Source organism: Siphateles boraxobius, unplaced genomic scaffold (genome assembly GCF_051911475.1).
Source record: "Siphateles boraxobius isolate OS27281-9 unplaced genomic scaffold, OSU_SipBor_1 12, whole genome shotgun sequence".
In the NCBI taxonomy this organism is placed as follows: Eukaryota; Metazoa; Chordata; class Actinopteri; order Cypriniformes; family Leuciscidae; genus Siphateles; species Siphateles boraxobius.
The window spans coordinates 12,340,001-12,356,459 of record NW_027508722.1 but is presented as its reverse complement, the minus strand read 5'-3'; the positions used below and the strand labels follow the sequence as shown (position 1 = coordinate 12,356,459).

The 16,459-nt window shown below is 39.5% G+C and overlaps 1 protein-coding gene across 4 annotated transcripts in view; it reads left to right on the top strand.

The window, feature by feature from the left end:
- Nucleotides 1-16,459, top strand: part of trak1a (trafficking protein, kinesin binding 1a) — an 80,675-nt gene that overhangs the window by 9,652 nt on the left and 54,564 nt on the right. For all 4 annotated transcript variants that reach the window (XM_077207777.1, XM_077207805.1, XM_077207787.1 and 1 more), the window contains one exon: nucleotides 6,740-7,023. The gene's annotated coding sequence lies outside the window, so the exon portion shown is untranslated. The remainder of the gene's footprint in view (nucleotides 1-6,739; nucleotides 7,024-16,459) is intronic.

Sequence of the window (16,459 nt, the reverse complement as noted above, 5' to 3'; positions counted from 1 at the left end):
GAAATCATTCAAATATGCTAATTTTGTGCTCAAGAAACTTTTTTATTATTATTATTATTAAAGCTCCAGTAGGTAGCTTTTGTAAACAAATATTTGTTAAAACTGTCATTATGTCCTGAAAGTAGAATATGAGACAGATAATCTGTGAAAAAAATCAAGCTCCTCTGGCTCTTCCCTGTGGTCCTATTGCCATTTGCAGAAATACACCGCTCCCGGTCAGAAACAACCAATCAGAGCCAGGAGGAATGTCTTAGCAGTGTCAATCACGCTCGTGTAGGCGCTGATCACCCCTCTCTTGCACAGCGCGAGCGCGTACCGTCGTCCGTGACTCTCCTGTTCGAACTCGTTCATCCAAATGAACGAATCTTTTTTTGAGTCATTTCGTTCATTCAACGAACGAAATGACTCGAAAAAAGATTTGTTCATTTTGAACGAGTCTTTTTCGGAGTCATTTCGTTCATTCAACGAACGAATGACTCAAAAAAAGATTTGTTCATTTGGATGAACGAGTTCGAACAGGATCACGAACGTGCATCACAGAACAGAGCAAGGCGAGCATTTGTGCTTAAAAAACCTAAATTTTTTTTATTTATTTTGAAATGACGATCGTTTCACTAGATAAGACCCTTATTCATCGTCTGGTATCGTTTAAAACCCTTTGAAACTGTCATTTGGTCCTCGAAACGTTTGTGTCCTATTGAAGTCCATTATATGGAGAAATACCCAATCCTGTTTAATTTTGCCTCCAATTTGATGTTGATAAATGAAGGCAAGTATCAAGTAATCATATTAGGCAACCACATAATAGGATATGTGCTCTTTCTGTGTAAAAGTACAACATTGTGCGTTGTGAACAATCAACTACACAGTCCAGCACACAGGAAGTCCCCTCCACTGCAGTGTTGTGTTGTGTCCTATTCTCATGTTGTGGTTCTACGGTAGGAGCTGCTCTGAATGGTGTAGTCAGCCGAAACACAGGTGGTCCAGGCCATTGTTTAGTACAAAATACAAGGGGAAATCTGATTAAGAAATCTAGGGAGGTGCCGTGAAGGATCATTCCTCATTATGACTAAATAGGGAAAAGATTACAAATTTTCCAAACACTACATTTACAGCATTACTGTTAAAGTAGGCTTTCTTTTTGTTAGTATTATAGTATAATAAGGTGACTAGTTTGCACTAAAGGCTTTGAGAGTTAATATTTGCCCATGGCAGCTGGTTATGATGTCATGATGGTCCCATTCACAGTTTCTTGGATTTGTGTGCGGTTCTTTGAAATGATTGCCGTCAGAATGATTAGGCAATGCCTCTTTGTAATCGCTCGGAGACAGACATTTTATGGTCTGTACAGTGTAGAATTGACTTTGAACATGCAGAATCTTGTTGCTGCAGGCACAAAACAAAATAGTTTTGTAATCCTGTGTCTGTCTTTGCAAAATGTTTGAATTTTAAGGTGGATGTAATGTGCCCATGTTAAGGCAGGTTTGTTTTTATAGCAGCTTGCATTCACGTGGCCACAACACAAGACTTGCCCCGGGCTGATGATGTCATGAGAATTCTCCTGACACATGGATGACTCTTTTAAGTCAACATGAAACAAGGTTGCAAGGTTACGATAGTCTTTTCTACACTATACAATGTTTATATGAATTTACCTTTGAACAGTGATGGTGAGGTCAAATTTGGAGGTCAAAAGTACCATTGTTTTCTCATGTCTTGCAGAAACTGAGCAGTTGATTAGGTTTTGTACAGAATTATTTTAGAATTATGCATGCCTTTGATACATGCATGGGGCCCTATTGTTTTTGCGGTGCAGAAAATGCAGAAATTCAGTCATAAAATTTGTATATGGAATGCCACAGAATTTGAGAGATTTTGGTATTAAGTAGGGCTGTATACTTATTCAAATCACAATATGGACTAGCGTCTGAATGTCTGTAAATTAAAACTTTATTTCCGGTGTAATTTCAGTTTATTAAATTTAAAATTGAAATATGAATCCTGCATGTCTCTGTGAATGAGCGGCACAGTTTTGTCTACTACACATAGGCTACTCAAACACGTGTGATACTTATGGTGTTTTCAGCATCTGTCATCTCACTCTATGACAACAGTACACATTAGGACTGCACGATATTGTAAAAATACTAACATTGCGATATTTTTTTTTATGTGGAATGTATTGCGATATAAAAAGAGTTCCACCCGATTCAAGGCTTGACGCAACCGACTTCTTGTCCAAAAAATCATTTGTGTGGTGTCATTATGATTATTTTACTGCTTCGGATCGCGTCGGAGCCCACATGATCCCAAATCGCATGTATAATACATGTTTGATATTTACGACTCTTGATCGGGCTGTCTCTCATGTGACACCTGCGATTGCCAATGAGAGCGAGCTTCACCAACCGTATGTTGCATGCTTCTATAGCTGAGACTTGGCAGCCACAAACATGTCACTAAAGTGGAGTATTAAGAAATAAGATCATCCATATTCTATTTTTCTCTTTTGCTTTTCTTCCCGTAAAACAAAACTCACGGCAGGAGAACCAGCTGACGACGTCGATCGTCCTACTTTTTTTTTTTTCTTCTCAAGTCACGTTTGATCTTGCGAGTCTCTGTGAGATCTCGTCTCACTGTGAAAATGTTACTCCGATCGACAGGTGGTCTTGCAATCCAGACAAATTCGGTATCGGTTAAAATATCTGTTGAAACTGCATTATGTCTGTGGTCTCTCACAGTTTTAAAATCGTCTAGTGTGTCCCAGGCCTTAACTGACAGGACCTAAAACACGTGCAAATGATAAACTTTCACTCTATGATGGTTAAACTTTGCAATTAATCTGAGAACTGTGTGCATTTCCAACCCAGTTGCCTGGTCTATACGGATCTCAGTATCAACTACGATCCCTATAGGGACGTCCCGCGTGACGTCACGCCATTTTGGAGCAGCCATTTTGACGGTATAGAAAATGCTATACCGCCGGTGATAATACAGCTCGGCGCGAAATATTTCTATCATGCCCGAGCGATGCTGTGCAATTTGGATGCGATCAGATACGTGATCATACAAAAGGAATATCTTTATACCGTATCCCAAAAGAAACAAAACGGAGAAACAAGTGGTTGGCGGCAATAAACAGGCAAAACGCTGATGGCGGTGTTATAGGTGGCCCACCCCTAATAATAGATCCATTGCCACTGAGTAGCTGACGGATGTATTCCGTCAAAATGGCTGACACACAGCTAGGGGTCACGTGACTGGGAGATCCCTATACTTGACATCGCACATTATGTGATGTAACTATCACAGATGCGCACATCGTGATGTCGATGCTAAAACGATATACCCTATTGTGCAGCCCTACTCCACATGAATGTTATTTTAACAGCTACTCTAAGAGCATTTCATTCAGCTAAACTAGTGTCAGATACACAGAAGAAGTAGCCGTTGCTTTTAAGTTTATATCACACCTAAATCCACAGTTGACCATGAATGTACCATTGATGAAAACAATGAAGACCCTTTCAAAGTCAATACATTTCAGCTAATTCCTTCTCTACCAATTGATGGTTTAGAGGGGAAATAAAGAGTGTAGGTTAACACGACCAAAGGCACAAATGAATCATGATTGTTTCATTTTTATTTTAGTGAGAGTTTGGAATTTTTAAGTGTGTGTGGCAGGAGCTATTTGTGGATGCCATGGACGCGTAGCACTTGGTTCGGCCGCCAAACTGAAAGGCTCTTACAAACTAATAGTGTGACAGAAACTCTCTGAGATTCCAAACACAGTCTCACATATAGATCAGAAAATCTCCTCGCCTTTTATATTACTTATTTGAAATATAAACACACTAATGCATGTTATGTAGATAAAATGATCACCCTTGAACATCTCACAAACGTGTAATGCTGAAGTTCAGTAACAGCTTTGGTTAGTGGATATTTGGTTATTGTGTTGTACACAAATATTCCTTATCATTTTTTATGACCGTAAGGAACATGACGACCAAGATCGTCTGGCATAACTCAGCTCTCTCACACACCTGTTAATGTACACAATTCTAATGACTTTACACTTAAAACGTTTAGAAAAAGTACTATTTCAAACCCTTCTATAGTTGTATTCCCTCTGATCTGATCTGACCTTCCCATTTGTGTTCATGGATTTCGTTATTTGTTACACTGAGGAGTGTGAGGAGGAGTGTGATGCTTTGGAGTGAGGGAGAACTAGCGTTTCAAGGTTTTACTGCCCTCATTTATTCAATAACCTGTTAATCATGTACCTTTGTACTAAGTTTGACCACCTCATCAAGAGTCATACTGTTGATTCACAGAACCTTAAAATCACTCAGTTTGGATTCAGAATGCTTGTCTAATGGCGCACCATTGGGAAACAAATGGTTCAAGAGAGAGTTTCCACAGAACGATGCACTATTGAGTATGGCTACACGATTGTTAAAAGATTGCGATCTCGATTCAAACACCCACATGACCTCAATCCTAATGACAACGATTCGGCTATGTTTATTAAACTTGGACAAAATCCCACCGGAACATTAAAATCTGAGTTGGCGCAGCCGCTGACCCAGACAGAGCAGTTATCATTATATTCGAAAACACGAAAAAAAAGCTTGATTCTCAATTTATCCAGAATCGTGCAGCTCTACTATTGAGTATCATTAGGAAAGGCTGCCAAAACTGTCAGATGGTAAGCTTGAGAGAATATCCACGTCATGGTCCTGCTCTTCATGGCTTCATATTACATGAGCTCATAATTCTTAGTGATAAATAAAAAGGAGTGAGAATGGACACCAGTGCTTTCTGAATGGAAAAACCTGTTCTAATGGGTGTTTACTGCTAGAAAGCCACATTTTAATTATTCCAGCCTAGCCTCAAGTGAAACTTTATCTTAAAGCAGTTCCAGAGATAGTTCTTTGTATCATCATTTACTAACCCTCATGAAGATATTTTGAAGAATGTTGTTAACAGTTTGGTCATTACTGACTCATCCAAACAACACTCAAAATATCTTATTTTATGTTCCACATAAGAAATAAAGGCATACTGGTTTAAAACAACATGAGGATAAGTAAATTATAAGAGAATTTATATCTTCAAATTCAAACATGTAACCTGGTGCAGTGTCTTGCACTATAGACTTTCATTGTATATGCATGATTTTACAAATTGAGGGATGAGTCAAATTCATTTTTTGTTGTAACTAACAGCATGTCACCAACTGTTCACAGTAAACCATTGCCAGCTTCTAAAGCGTGTGTGTGTGTGCGTGCGTGCGTGCGTGCGTGCGCGCACGCCTGTGCCTGATCTTTCTAGACCATTCAATGAATGATGCAACAAACCGCATTGTGCTTTAATATTTATTACACACATTACTTTTCTCACTAGCAAATCCATTCAGCAAGCTCAACCGCATCTTTATCAGCAATAGTCTTGGTTAGCACAGTACTGCTTTAACAATGAATTCTACTGTGTTGGGGCCTTGGTTGACCAAGACTGAGATTGATTGCTGTAACATACAGCACAGCTCTGGGCTGGCAGACATGGCAGTCCTAATGGCTTTGTCTGGTCGATTTAGGGTTAACTGCTGATCCCAGTACAGCAGTAAATCACAGCACTGATTGAATGGAAGTGGGAAGCTGATTTCAATCTTTATCAGCTAAATGAATTGTTGTATTGATTTGTAGGGCTTTTCTGAGATTCTTTGTGGCGTTTGCTGTGCATCACGTATGGTAGATTTGTTATATCCATTTATAATTAGTGTCCAAGATAAGGATGTAACAGATCCACTGGAGGCGAGTGTAGACAAACCCAAGTGCAGTTTTATTTAAATCAAAACATGAACAAAATAACAAACTAAACAAAGACTTGACTTAACTTCTTAAACATGAACAGAACTCATCAACAGTGGTTACAGACAATACTCGACAAGAGACAATGGAAACGTGTGGACTATTTATACACAAAGACTAATGGTTTAACAGGACACACCTGAAAGCAATGAACAAGAATGAACCAATGAGAATGTGACAATGAAACAAGGGAACCAATACTCAAGAGACTAGGGAAGCACATGACAAACCAGGAAACCATGACTGTGACTAAATTACAAAATAAAAGACATGAAACATGAAAGTGAAAACAAAACCCAAACCAACGTGGTAAAGGACAAGAAAATAGCTTTTAAAAATCTATTATGAAATGCTTGTGCTAAGTTCTTTTGTTCTAAAGTCCATGTTTCACGATTGCATCACATTATATTTCTCATAGTAACAAAATATTTTACACATCTCAGGAATTGTTGCACCGCATAATTTTGTTGGCCATGCCACATTACTTTGATTTGACCAAAGTTTATAAACATTTAAAAAAAGGCATAACCTTTTCTTGTAATTCCTCCCCCCCCCCCCCCCCCCCAAAAAAAAGTTAATTAATAATAAATATTTATAAAAATTCTGGTGTTTTGTTTTTAAGAAATATAATAAAAGATTATGCCTTTTACTAGTAAGTAATAAAGTTGTATTTTCAAGAATTCCATCCTTTCAGTGAGGATTGTTTCTTGAATATGATATCAGCACAGTTGTTTTCTTCTAACATTTTTGAAATTGATGCTGAGACTCCTTTCGAAATCTGTCAAACCTATTATTCGTATAAACAAACCTCCATCCTGTGACTTGAGCGACTGTTGGCTTTACATTACCTTCCTCTTCCTCTCCAGATCCGTCCTATCAGAGATGCTGTTGATTCTCTGACAGAGAGATAGCACGTGTCTGCTGTTTCCTATGGCTCCTGGGGTTGACCTGTGAAAAGCAGTCAAGCTGGACACCGTGGTATCGCCCCCCACTGCCACAGCCCTGCCCGTCCCGCTCTCCCCCCAGAACCCTCATCAGTGCCTCTGGAACCCACCCAGCACTGCTCCAGACCACCAGGAGGAGCAGTATGTAAGCGAGATCACTGCCAATGATGCCTCCAGGATTTGCAAAGATGCAGGAACCATCACAGGTCAGAGTGTACAAAGTTCGGGGATTGTCCCTGTCCCAAATGGCACACTTCGTATGCACTTACGATCTTGTGGACTTGGTCAATGGCCGCTAAGTGCGCGTTATCATGAAGTCCATGAGACCGTAGGGTGTCCCATTTTGTCATTTTAGGCTGCTCGAGAGCACCTCCTTTGTGGTCAATATGCTCCATGAATATGCAAATTAGCCCTGCCTCCACTCACTCACACCAGCTCAGAGATCCACTTGTTGATGATCAAACCTTGGATTGACGTGATTTGTTACAAGATAGTTTGTGACGTCAGAAAACGCCAGCGATTTCAAAATGCTTTTTTGGAGTATTTGGTTCACTGCAGTTTTAAGGAGAAAATATTCTGCAATGGTGTTGACATGGTTGGTCTTAAACCATATTAAAAACACAACATTAGCATATAAACAACATTAAAATCTTGATTTTCACCACAAGGGGACTTTAATGTAGACTTGGAGTAATTTAACTGATAATAGTGAAGAGGTTACAAAAACTAAAACAAAAATAAATTAAAATGACCACTTTTTTACTTTTTATACTTGCCTAGTACTCATAATTGAACAAAAAAAAATGTATGTGACACCTCTGTTAATCTGCCACCTCTTTTACCTCCCTTTTAGGCCTGTTTATGGATGGTTAACTGTAAAATCATTCTTGCATAAATTGCCACATTCATTCAGTGAACCATTTTAATTCTGTGATTATTGGACCATGCATGCATATCACTTTTGGAAAAAGTGAGAAATTATAAATGTCTGCTTATTGAAAAGAAACCGTTTGCTTCTAATAAGCCTTCCTGAACCTACTAAGTGTAGTAACTCCCTTCAGTTTTTCAGCATGAGTAATGCTGTACGGACAGCACACACACACACACACACACACACACACACAAACACACGGGCCCGTTTGGACTCCATTATTTATGAAACTAAGCAACTTCAAGAGGCATAAAGTTTATTACCTGCCATGCGCCAACACTGATGCCTGACCTGTGCTGTCATTGGTCTCATGTTTCTTCAGCTTTAGTCCTGGATTCTGTCATTATGATCTTAAAGATGATGAATGATTATTATTATTATGATGTGACACATTCAACTGATCTTGGGTCACCAGTAAAAGACTTGTAAATAATTTCTCTTAAGACTGAAACAAACCATTTTTCCTCTTGGTAATAAGTTGGGAAAGAACTGACCCACTCTCTCTCTCTCTCTCTCTCTCTCTCTCTCTCTCTCTCTCTCTCTCTCTCTCTCTCTCTCTCTCTCTCTCTCTCTCTCTCTCTCTCTCTCTGTCTCTGTCTCTCTCTCTCTCTCTGTCTCTCTCTCTGTCTCTCTCTCTCTCTCTCTCTCTCTCTCTCTCTCTCTCTCTCTCTCTCTCTCTCTCTCTCTCTCTCTCTCTCTGTCTCTGTCTCTCTCTCTCTCTCTGTCTCTCTCTCTCTCTCTCTCTCTCTCTCTCTCTCTCTCTCTCTCTCTCTCTCTCTCTCTCTCTCTCTCTCTCTCTCTCTCTCTCTCTCTCTGTCTCTCTCTCTCTCTCTGTCTCTTCTCTCTCTCTGTCTCTCTCTCTCTCTCTCTCTCTCTCTCTCTCTCTCTCTCTCTCTCTCTCTCTCTCTCTCTCTCTCTCTAGCTGGGATTGTGGCTCTTTGTTCCAGTGTTGTAGAGATGCTCAGGTCTAGTGTTTAGACTTCAACAATGATATGCAGAAGCCTGGGGTATAAATAAGTTCTAGTGTTGTCAAAAGTATGTGTACCTTGGTACCAAGTTGGTACTAAAATAAAAAGTAACAATACCAGCTTTTTTTAGCAGTAACAGTATAGTACAGAATCAACCTTGTACCCGCTAGGCGGCTACTTTCACACATTCTCGTGCGTATTTCTATGTATGCTGTGTTAAAAGCGTCAAAGGTTTCTCTTTACAAAGTATTTTCTGAAGCATTGAGCATTCTAGCCAATTGAGTGTATGAATGCAGTGGCAAATCTGAGGTTTTTAAAGGTGCAGTGTGTAAACATTTTGAGTATCTATTAACAGAAATGCAATATGACATCCATAACTATGTGTTCAGTGGTGTATGAAGAACTTACTTAATAAACCGTAATGTTTTTATTACCTTAGAGTGAGACATTTATATCTACATAGGCGCGGGAATCCCCTTCTATGAAGGTCGCCATATTGTGACGTCATGTTACTACCGTAGCCGACAGCGAACAAACAGCGTTACAGAGCGCGTTTCGTCACTACCTTGAAAGAGAAGCCGCAGAAAGCTAGAAGAAGTTAGCCATAAACACCGTGAGTAGTGCCTTTTCCCTTGTCAGTGGTGTAAATATGTAGTTGGATTGTTTCATGTAACTTAATTCTTCTCCCTCACTGTGTTATGGCTTTGCTATGTGGGGATAAATGTGCTGGTTACGTTCGTGATACAGCTGATTAGTAGGCTACACTTGTCATTGACCGTAAAACAGTTACAGGAATCACCAACCCGTCGATCTTGGAAGCATTTTAAGTCGATCGAGTTTCCAAAATCAGAGAAAAAAGCCTATTGTGTGTAGTAAGTAGTGTCTAGGGGATGCGGAGGCGCGCGCGCTGTTACAATCATGTCATTTTTGCCGCACGCACCTTTGGGCTCATGCGGACGCGTCGAGTATAAACAAGGCTTAACGCTTTAACCAGCTCAGCCACAGTAACAGCTCATATTAGCCAGCTAAACTTTTACTACCCTGTTAGAAAAAATATATAGTTGCATAGTTTCATGTGGTTCTTCTCCCTCGCTATATTATGGGTTTGTTATGTGGGGAGAATGTTTTGGTTACGTTCGTGAGATAATCAGCTGATTACTATTATTATATTACGTATTAAGACCCTTGATCCTCACCTGAATATGGCTTTGTAATCTTTATCGATGATGTGGTTTATAATGGACTGTGGTACAGAAACTTGGTTTACTCTGGCTATTCTCTGCTGTCTCAGACGACGATGTTTGTCCCGTTTTAGCCACCGTAGCTTCTTCGAAAGGGAGGGGTGAGCAGTGGGCTGAGCCCTTAGTGCAAACTCGCAACCGAACCGCTAGATGTCGCCAAAAGTTACACACTGCACCTTTAAGTTAGTCAGAAGAATTCATTAAATACTGCTTAAAACGCCCACTTTTTTAGTGCAAACTCAGGGACTATAACTAGTAAAGAGGAAGTGATGATTGGGTAATGCTTTGGCTTGGACTATGGTGGTTGTATAAAAACTGACAGAATTTGAAAGCTGAGACATTGTTTCATTTCAAAAGTAACAAAGCACAAATCTTATTGCGATTGTTGGTTCAGAGACGTGCTACAAATAATGTTTTGTGAAGTTTTGTTCAAGCATTAACTGAAAATAGCCAAGACTAAAAGATTGATCTGAGATTTAAGAATCACTATTAGGTCGATTAAAATTGATTAATCCGCATTGTCAACCCAGTTTGGTGTTGGTATACCGACTACAGAAATGTTGGTATTTTGACAACACTAATGCAGGTGCCCCAGATTCATGCCATTGGTTGAGCCAGTGCTCATGCGTCGTATCTGTCAAATTCTAGGGACATTTATAGTGTATTAAAAAAAAACTGGAAAGTCCGTCCACTGGTGGTCTAATCTAATCTGGCCTGAACCAAGCTTCCAAGTTCAATGATCTCGTCATGCACCAACGTTAATGACTTGCATGGACTGCTCAGTGTTCACTGCCTGGTTTGCAGTATAGAGTACTCATTCATTTTCATTACAGAAGAATACATTTTCATCAGGTAAAAGCATCTCAATCCGTGTGTGTGTGTGTGTGTGTGTGTGTGATGAGGATATAAAAAAAGTGTACAATGGCATGGTATTACACGGGTATTACAACTTAAATATGGTTTATGAGGATTTTTCCTGAGTCCTCATAATTAAAATGGCTTAAAAACATAGGCCCTGTCCCAAATGACACAGTCTTGTGGACTTACAATCGCGTGTCCGTTAAGAACATGAGACCGTAGGCTGTCCCATTTCGCATTTTAGGTTTCAGAAAGGTGCTAGCGAGTGCCCCCTTTGCGGTCGATATGTGCTCTCGATGGGTAGGTTTTGGGGTGGGGGATGGAATATACAGTTTGTACAGTATAAAAACCATTACGTCTGTGGGATACCCTCATAAGTGTGTGTGTGTGTGTGTGTGTGTGTGTGTGTGTGTGTGTGTGTGTGTGTGTGTGTGTGTGTGTGTGTGTGTGTGTGTGTGTGTGTGTGTGTGTGTGTGTGTGTGTGTGTGTGTGTGTGCGCGTGTGCGTGTGTGAGAGATACTGTGGATACATGGGCAATAGCATAGCAGTGTGTTTGAAAAGGACTGCACTTTAAAATCCTTTCATTCCATTCATTGGAGATAAATGCCTTAAACCAAATTATCGTAACTGGCAAGTGTAACTGAATTTTTGGCACCAGTTTTTGGCTGTCGTAGTTTTTCCTGTTGTCTCCTGGAGACACATTGTGTAAGGCCTTGACAAAAAGGCTCTCATGAATTTTCTCTGCTCGTCTTTAAGGGTCTGTAGTTGTGTAACCCTATTATGTTTGTTTGATTAGAATTCAAACTGAAGATTAGCGTTTTTGGTCACTTCCTTAGTTTACAATGTCCCCAGAGAAAAGGGGAGGATGGGAAAGAGATCTCGGATGAGCTTCTTTCTTTCTTTTTTTTTTACTCAACATTTTGTTTTGTCAGGGTTGTAACCAGTCATATTTGGCTGAATTTTTAATTTGATCCACAAAGTTCGGTTTTGCACTGTAAAAGCATCTTTATATTCTAGAAGAATTATGTATTTTAGTGTAACATGTAACAGGTTTTGTGTAACATGTGGACTGGAATTGCACAATATATGGGTATAATATCAGTCATCATCGGTCAATATTTTTTATAATATTTTTTTCCCCCTCACCATCATTCTGTATTGGATATTTAATTGCAAACTCTAATTAGATAACATGGTAAAATGTAATCTTTAGGAAATCTCAAAAAGAATATGCCCTTTTAAAATACACACACATACATATATGTATATATATATATATATATATATATACACACACACATATATACTGTGTATATATATATACACATATATATAATATATATATATATATATATATATATATATTAATTTTTAATTTTTTGCTAGTACATGAAAATAAGGATCAACTTATCAGTATCAGCCTTAATTTTAAAAGAATAGTCGACCCAAAAGTGAATCCCAAGTGAATAAGACTTGTATGATGTATATGATGGCGGAAGGGTGACCTCTGACGTGATGTAGGACATATGACATAGGTGTAGCGTAAGCTTACAGTAGGTGAGAATTTACGAACATGGAAGCGCAGAGGATAGAGCAACTGGACTTCACGAAATTGAAGTCTAAAACGAGAAGTTTTAAAGAAAAATTAGGATTTTGACAGGGAATTCAGGTTGATTGCGACACTTTTTCCAAGTCATCTCAATGGCAAAAAGTGTCCCAATCACCCTGAATTCATCCCTATAAGAGAAGAGTCAAACGTCATAGGTCAGAGGTCACCCTTCCGCCAGAACTCGACTCTCTTGTGAAAGTGTAGGTGTTAGCCAGACAAGTAGTTTGTTGAGGGTTGATTTGTGTAGAAGGACTACACACCTGCGCACATATATATTCAAACGCGCATGGTTTGTGAGGTTTGCGCAGAGATATCGGATATTCGTTTGCGCCTTCGAACCTATTTCAGCGAGTGCGTTCTCGAGACACCGGACACTGTTTTGTGCGGATTGGCGGCCATAGCGTGTCAAGGTTTTTCTGTTAGAACGGTTTCGTGTAAGTGGCCCCAAAGTTAATAACTAATGATCTTCGCAATGGAAGTGAATCAATCAAAACTAACTTTAGCTGGACAATAACTTTATCCTAGAGCTGTGGTAAAGCAAACAATCCGTTACGGTAATTTCTATTATCACTGTAAAGCTGCTTTGAAACAATCCATACTGTTAAAAGCGCTTTATAAATTAAGGTGACTTGACCGTTAACGGAAGCAAGTGATTATAGTTTGTATGATTTTTAAATACGTATGTATATTTTAAATATTTTAAATATGTATATTTTTCTTACAAAAGCCATCGTTCCGCTTCAGAAGGCATTTATTAACCCACTGGAGTCGTATGGATTACTTTTATGATGGATGGATGCGCTTTTTGGAGCTTCAAAAACTACATTCAATGCCATTACTAAGCTGGAAAGAGACAGGATATTTTTTTATTATAACTTTGTTTGTGGTCGGCTAAAAGAAGAAGGTCATACACCCAGGATGGCTTGAGGGTATGTAAATAATGTAAATTTTGGGGGGAACTGTTCCTGTAATATCATTGCATCCTTAATGTTGACTGAGGTCCAAAGCATTTGAGTTAATTGTGGGTATTAAATGAGTTGAGGGTGATGGGTTGGTTTTGTCTAGGGTGAATACTTTAGCGGGAATCACTGACTGATATAATCCATTCTAAACCCTTGTGAGATTTCCTCTGCTACAGTATCATCACAGATTCTCAGTTGGCTGAATTTGCATAGTGCAAATTCTGTGCTGCCATTTCTTCCTGCTCCTGGCAAGTAGTCCTTATGAAACAGCGAGAGACTTCCTACTCATCAACTTATAAAAATTCACAATTTACCAGTTGAGTTTGCCATTGATTGGTTGGGACTTCTGTAGTACTGTTACTACAGGAATCACAGCTGGATTTTGACATACTCAGATGTTGCTACTAGGGTTGTTTAGGCGTTTTTTGTTGTTTTTAAGTATGTTGCTATGGTGTTCTGTGTGGTTGCTGTAAAGTCATTGATACTTTGGCCATGGGTGTCCAATCCTGCTCCTGGAGGGCCACCGTCCTGCAGAGTTCATCCCCAACCCCAATTAAACACACCTGAACCAGCTAATCAGGGTCTTACTAGGCATACTATAAACGTCCAGGCAGGAGTGTAGAGGCAAGTTGGAGCTAAACTCTACTGGACAGTGGCGCTTCAGGAGTGGGTTTGGACACCCCTGCAATAAATGATAAGCTGTTTTCTCACAAAAGCAGTTTATTAAGCATAAGCCTCTCCTCTGTTGAAATCCATTAAAAAAGAGCCTCTTGTCTCCTTCCTGCTAGAAACTTCAGGCAGGTGTTTTGTAGCTGGTTGGAGCTACACTCTGCAGGACAGTGGCCCTCCAGGACAGAGTTTGACACACGTGGCTTATGGGATTTCTTTGCCTGTTTATCGTTTACCAGGGGAAAATCATAACTCTGATCACTCAGTAAGCGTCACAGATACTTAAATATGAGATCTCCTTCAAACATCATCAGAAGAAGCTTTCAATATCTTTTTGGTTTACTGTTTGTATTAACCCAGGGTTTTCAACTCTGGCCCTCGAGGTCCACTTTCCTCCAGAGTTTTTCTCCAAACAAGGCTTTACATTCCACTACAGAACAGACATCTAGCAAATATTCACAAAATTGATTGGTTGGGTGTTGATTTAAATTTTCAACAGCGTTTCTCAGAAATCGCTTACTGCAACTTTAGTCAAAATTATTATGAAGTCACATAAATTATATCATAATTTATAAATTATGAGTCACAGATTTATTCATATTTGCAGAAGCTGTCTGATACGCCAGCTGTTATCGTCGCCTGTGTTGCGTGTTTGTTATTTCGGGGGCGGAGCAATGAAGGTAGGGGTGTGTTTGTTTGAGTGTCTTTTAAATGTCAATAGTTGTTTTTTTTAAGTGGCTTAAAGGTGCTGTATGTAACTTTTTTACTCTACTAAAGCATAAAAATACCATAATATGTTTGCAGATATTTAGGAAACATGCTAAGTTCACATACTCGCTTCTCTGAAAAACAATTCGACAGCCTGTTATTTTACTTATTATTTTATATGTTCCTTGTTGTCTGCCGGTTTTTGTTTTGGTCTGTGTGATCTCGCCCACTTCCAGTTCACCTGATAGTATTTTGACCCCCCGGGATGCCAGTTGGCAGGAAACACAGCGTATCGCAGCCTTGGAAATAAGCAAACAAACTAGGTCGCAGATTCCACACAACCTAAAAAGCCTCGAGAGCATTGTAAAACGCGGATAAATCAACTCATTAACTTACAGTCTGTAAGTCTCCTCGGCTTTCGTTGTCATTTGCGCTCGTTTCGGTTGCGTGTTCTCAAACTGCAACCTGCGTGAGCTTCGAGTCTGAGGAGGAGGGGGCTGGGGAAACAACATTCTCCGATATTTTGAATTTGGACTGCAGTACCGATTTTTACCACTAGCTGTCATTCTTACAGACACCTTTAAGTTTTAGTTTCAGTTATTTTAGTAACTTAAAGGCACTGTATGTAAGTTTCGCCGCTAGAGGTCGCTTTTCAAAACATAACAAAGGCGTAGCTGGATGGTGCTGTGAATTAGCATGGAATCATGGGAGTTGTCTTCTTCACCTCCACAGCCGATGAAAAGCAATCCCACAGGACTCAGTCAGGCAGAAATTGTGTCCATGGATGAGCTAATGTATTAAAGTTTTATTAACGTTACTGTGGTATGAAGCCTGGGACATTTTACATTGCCGTTTTTATTATCTTATATGCCGCAGTTGACCACTGCTGCTCCTTTTGTTTATTTTACATTAAAATGTTTAACGCGTGCCTTCATCGTCATTAACGTCCTTCTTCCCTGAACTTGAACTTTGTTACAGTTGCGTTTAATCAGTTTAATTCACATTATTTTTTTCATTTGACTAAAACAGCTGCAAGTGATGAATTACTACTCATACGGGCCACTGTAACTGGCGAATTAAAATGGAAGGGTAACGCAGAGCTGTTTTACTTGGTCAAAACAATCATACTAAAATACGTTTAGTACACGAGTGTGTTATAAGGCATAATAACGTTACTCTGTGCGTTCACTCGGTGAATATCATTATAAAAGCTGGATGACTTGTGTTGCTAAATAGTATGCAGTTTATTTTAAAATATAGTGTAGAGTAGAGAAAATGGTGTATTATTGTTACTACAAATAAAGCTCTTTCTGATTTTGCTATGTTAGCCACTTGACAAAATAGTGTTGTCTATGAGACATGGTACAAACTTATCAAGAAAACAAGATATTCAAACAATAAGACTAACCGTGTTAAACTATATAACAATTCGGGGTGTGCCATATCATACCGTCCACAATAATACCGGTATACATTTTTACATGCTAAAAAAGTGTCATATCGCGATATCATGATATAGCGACGCGATGACATATGGCACATTTACGTTCCCTAGCACGCACAACAACAACACCTGTCTGAGCGCGAGAGCAGCCTGTCAGCCTCCGATGACGATTTAGCAATTTCACAAACAGCTTGAGTGTTCAGCGGGGCTGCCGACGCGCGTCTTCTCTCGCGCGCGTTTAGGAGTCGGGTC